At 32.7% G+C, this 5,665-nt stretch overlaps 1 long non-coding RNA gene across 1 annotated transcript; it reads right to left on the bottom strand.

Annotated features, from left to right (window-relative positions):
• Window positions 1-380: 380 nt before the first annotated feature.
• LOC147948240 (uncharacterized) lies at window positions 381-1,742 on the bottom strand. Its single transcript, XR_015573610.1, has 4 exons — window positions 1,608-1,742; window positions 1,357-1,511; window positions 1,184-1,256; window positions 381-693 (listed from the first exon to the last, which is right to left on the bottom strand). It is a non-coding gene; the product is annotated as an uncharacterized LOC147948240 (long non-coding RNA).
• Between the last annotated feature and the right edge of the window lie 3,923 nt (window positions 1,743-5,665).

Genomic DNA, 5,665 nt, shown 5'->3' with positions numbered 1-5,665 from the left:
TACACTCACACTGGCCTCAGGAACCTGACCTCGTCCCCGACCACGACCACGACCACGCCCACGACCACGACCACGACCCACAGCACCCTCTCTAGCCATCTGCACTACCCAGAACAGAAGGCTAAGCACACAATTCAAAAACCGCACATAGAGTACACATCTTACCGTGGAATCTCATTGAAGGCTCGAAGAGGATGATACTAGGACTCCATACCGTAAACAAATTGACTAACTACTCATAATCAATTCCATCACACAACATCATGCATCAAGCAAAAAGGAAAATAATTCACCCAATTAAATTCCTAACCGCTCTAACCATCCATTTAACCATCCTAGAACCGTAAAGGCTCTGATACCAAAATGAAACAACCCGACCCTTTTTTTTTTTTTTTAATATTAACATTAAATACAATACATAATTAAGCAGCCCATACTACTTAACTAGACCAACCTAAATCACAACTCCTCTTTAAACCAATAACAACCAATACACACAGCGGAAACATACCAACCCTACAGAACCATTACAACATCAATACAATACCAATCCTAAGCATTCTATCCAACAACCTAGCATATATCTATCCAAGGTTCCCAACATAAACAATATAGCAAAGACCAACAACACACAAACGAGACCCTAGATCATCCTCCTCCTCATCGCCATGATTCCACGTCACATACCTTTACCTGCACACCACAAACAACAATTGAGATGCGTAAGTATTATCACAAATACTTAGTGAGGCAATCCTCCCATCTACTGGGCTATACACACAAGCCACTGAGAAACCAATGCTTAGCAAATAACAACCAAACACAAACAAACCAGGAAATCACATAACAAGCAACTTGGTGTCGACCGACACCAGAGAGGTGTCGATCGACACTGACCAAACATGGTGTCGACCGACACCTAACTGGTGTCGATCGACACTCCCTTCGCAGACGCGAACTGCACGAATCCAAACGACGAACCTCCGTTTCCAATCATCTCCAATCCGTTCCAACCTCACCCAAAACCTTCAGGAACCTATAAGAACCATAACACAACCACCACAAGCAAGAACAACACCACTAACACAACCAATCAAGCAAGAACAACACCACAAAGCACCACCAATCAAGCAAGAACAATAAAGGATTCTCAGGCTTAGATAAGCCATGGTCATGCACTCACCTTATCAACTGATTATAACAACCAATACAACCAGTTGAGACCCTCCTAACGTCTGAAACAGCCCAGAAACGCCCTACAACAAGCCACACAACCAAAAACGACTTATAACAAAACTGGACAGAAACATCAGAAAAGAACAGTCTCAAAGACGAAACCCTAAAATAAAAACCAACCGTTAACTATCAAATCGCTCCGGTGAAAAGCTATCCCTAGACGTCACGAAGCTTCCCACAAAATTTCAGCACGATCAGACACCACACGAGACCACGATCTCAGTTACAATCTCCGATGGTCCCAACTCGCGTCTGAGAAAACGTGTCTCACGAAACTGCCAATAACTCATCGATTTTAAATCCAAATCTACTTCTGTAAAAAGGCGAATGACGATGAAACACTTGGGAATAAACCTACCAAATTTCATTACCTTTGAGAACGATTTGATATGCCGAAACTGTTTCCTCCCAAACCCTAACGATTCTGATCTTTCTCCTTTAATCTCCTTCACACCACAATAGGCTCTCTCCTCTCTCTCTATCTCTGAAAACGGCGACAAGACACCCTAAAACCCTTAAATTTGTCGCTTCTCTACTTATAACACGATTTAGGGATTTTTCCTTGAACCAAACCGAACCAAACAGCAATTAAAACGAACCGGACCAAACCAGAAAACATGGTGTCGATCGATGCCACCAAGGGTGTCGATCGACACCCACACCAAATTTACAAAAATTGGTTCGCGGATGTTACAAGAATAAAGAAATAAAATCTGTATACATTATTATAAAATTTAAAACTCAAACCGCCTTTTTATAAACCCAAACCGATATGTAATTTTATTCTAATTGTCAAATCTAAACCCTAACCATCTCATTTGTAAACCCAAACAAACATATAATTTCATTCTAATTGTGAAATCTAAACCCTAACCATCTCATTTGTAAACCTAAACTAACATAGAATTTCTTTCTAATTGTAAAATCTAAACTCTAACCATCTCATTTGTAAACTCAAACCAACATATATTTTTATTTTTATTGTAAATTCTAAATTTTAACCACTTCATTTGGAAACCCAAACCAATATATATTTTTGTTTTAATTATAAAATCTAAAACATAACCACTTCATTTGTAAACTCAAACCGACATATAATTTTGTTTTAATTGTAAAATCTAAACCCTAATCACCTTATTTGTAGACTCAAACCGACACATAATTTCGTTTTAATTTTAAAATCTAAATCAAGCCAATATTTAACTTTTCTTAGTTAAAAATATACATAATTTGTTTTCTTAATTTGTTTTGCTTTTTGATTTAGTATCATGCTGACAGAAAGGAAACTGATTAATATAAGTATCAAACTAGACAAGATATTTCTGCAAATAAACTGGATTTAAGAACGATATATATATATATATATATATATATTGTGATGTTATAGAAGTATACGTAGAACATAGTATTCAAAATAAATTTTGATATTTTCCAAACACTAAAGAAATTTAGAGTTTTGAAGTAATTACTAAAAGCAAAAAATCATAAATTATACCTTAATCGATTTTTGGCTTGACTTGGGACATAATCATTCAATCTTTGCTGAAATCAAGACAATTTTGAAATAACCCGACCTATTTTTTATATATATATATATTATAATATCTAATAATCTCATACTCACAATCTTTTAATACTTTTCTGACTAAGTACTTAGTCACGAAGACAGATGTATGAATTGTATTTATATGGTACAATTTGTACAATGAAATAGATACATTTCGACTAAAGCTGTCCCATCTACTAAACCTTTGCGAGTGAAGATCGATGAGGAACCATCTTTCTGAAACATAACTTTCCCATTGTCAATAGCTAGAACACAAACAATCTTTAGATACTCACTACAAAGAAAAGCTTAAATTAAATCACTTAAATGAATCATAAAACTAAGTGATACTATTTTAAATTATTTATTTATAACTCATACAAAAATTAAGATGTAACATCAGTTGCAATAACCAATGTTGTTATTAATTTGTGTGGCGTCAATTGATCAAAACTGATGCAAAACTAAATTAATTTGTATCACTTTTACATATTGATACAAATATATAAATTTACATCACTTAAATAATTTATTTATTTATTAATTTATATTAACATCATTTTAAAATATGATATATAATTTACATCATTAAAAAGTGATGCTGATTAGATTATATTAATTACATCAAAAAAAAATTATGGTTCCTAAAAAACTGGTAGTTTAGCATCACATTTTTAATGACTTTACATAACCATTTTTTAATTACCAAACCGAAAAAAAAAATCTCTTTTCTTTTCAAAATTTTTAATGAGCGTCATTTTTTTTCCCTTTTTATCTCCCTAATTCAATATTTTGTTGGAAACAGAATATCCATTTTCCCCATAATTAAGTGAGTCAAAGTACAAATCTCCCTAAAATCCTAACTTTTAAAAAATTTACGCTTTCTTTGCACTATGTAACAGTTTTTTAATTCCTTTTCCTACAATTCTCCCTAGAATCGTGACTTCTCTAAATAAATTCTTCTTCTCTTTTTCATCTTCTTTTTTGTTCTATCAATATACCTTGTTAACTTTACAGTGATTTACCCTTCTGTATGCCATCCAAGCCCATCGAAACCCCAAAACAATGGAACATAAAACCATGCCACCATTACTAGAGCGCTAACCGTTCATGTCTATGTTTGTGTAACCGATGAAGAAGTTGGAGTCGCCAGTTCTTGGTCTCACCTCTTAGATCGTAGAGGACATCACAGAAAAATGTCAACGGTGTACAATCCTGATGCTAAGGTTAAAGTGATTCCATTTACTGCAGCTTTTGATATCAAGACGTTGAAGGATGGTGAGAGTGACAGTGAGAAGGATAAAAATAAGATTTTGAGGCCTAGAAGGAAGTGAGCGGGAGTGATGGAGATAATATAGACATATATCTTTGTGATTCAGTGTTGATGGAAAAGTAGTTTATGATTTTAGGATTTTCACCATGAGATTCAAAGGCTATGGTGAATTAGGAACAAAAATAGTTTATGATTTTAGGATTTTTTTTCATAGAAATTTTAACAATTGTAGCCAAATCTGAAGATTCTTTACTAGAAAACATGAAATTGACATGCCCCAACCAGTAAATCCTAAACCTTAAATTAGGCCAATTTTTTTACTTCTTGCCTTACATTCTTTAAAAATTTCAAATTCATTGATGTTGTTCACTATTATGTGGAGGGTTAACATGCATAGATGGATACTTATTTTTGGATGATCAGAGAAAAATCATATGAATACCTAATTAATTTAAAAAATTGTGGTTTGATAAAGTAGTCATGGTTAACTATCAAACGATTTTAATCTTTCATGTCCATAAAATCAAGTCCACATGGACGATAAATTATACACGTCCACTAAAAACTACTTTTGTTTGGGTGAAGTAGTCATTGTTAACTATCAAACAATTTTAACCTCATCATATCCCCTAAAAACCTAAGCATGGAACAGTTCATTATATCTTATACTAAACCCTAAACCCAAAATCCTAAACTTTAGATCCTAAACTATAATCAGAAATTTAATTTCATAGCAATTTTAGCAAATGTAGCCAATATGAAGTTTTTTTACTAGAAAACATGAAATTGACCTACCCTAACCTGTAAACCCTGAACTTTAAATTAGACCAAAATTTTGATTTCTTGTATTAGATTTTTTATAAATTTCCAAATTTATTGATGTTGTTCTTAACTGGTAAAAAAAGATTTGAAAATTATATTACTGGTTTTTGTGCTAGAAACACTTGGAATCCGGCGCCTCAATCCTTTGAGCTTAAGAGAAAGATTTCATTGAAAAAATTCTTTAACTAAAATTATCCATCTAAACATGTCCACATATTCATGATTTGTATGATATAAATCATATAATACACCATTTTGCTTATTTCATTTAGAAAAAAATTCTGCTTTTCTCTAACAAAAATTGTATAATTTTGTGCCTACACTTTCCAACTAACAAAAAATATATATTTATTTAAACAATGAAAGAGAGAGAAAAAATGAAAAAGAAACATGTGAATTGGATAACTAGAGAGAGATTTATAATTTGATGGCATTGTTGCAAATAGAGTTATAGTGAAATGATATGATAGTAGAAAGTGTGTCATCTAACAAATATTTTTGAAAAAAAATGTGTTAGAGTGCAAATATTCCTATAATTTATTACCACCAAGGCACCAACTAGGTTGTACGTTCGTTAAAATTATAACCATATACTTTTAGAGATTACCAGCTCATTTGAAGAATGATGAAAATTAAGTTTTTTATTAATAATCGAATCTTATCTTTTAAAAAAAATTAGTCAACTCATCGGAACCTTCACATTTGTCTCCTAGTGAAAACCTTCACATTTCTCTCCTAATGAAAACCCTATAAATACCAACTAACCACTTAACATTTCTCTCCACCAA

Source organism: Camelina sativa, chromosome 2 (genome assembly GCF_030686135.1).
Source record: "Camelina sativa cultivar CO46 ecotype springtype chromosome 2, ASM3068613v1".
NCBI lineage: Eukaryota > Viridiplantae > Streptophyta > Magnoliopsida > Brassicales > Brassicaceae > Camelina > Camelina sativa.
Note: the sequence above shows the minus strand (reverse complement) of the source record. Positions and strands in the feature narration are given on the sequence as shown.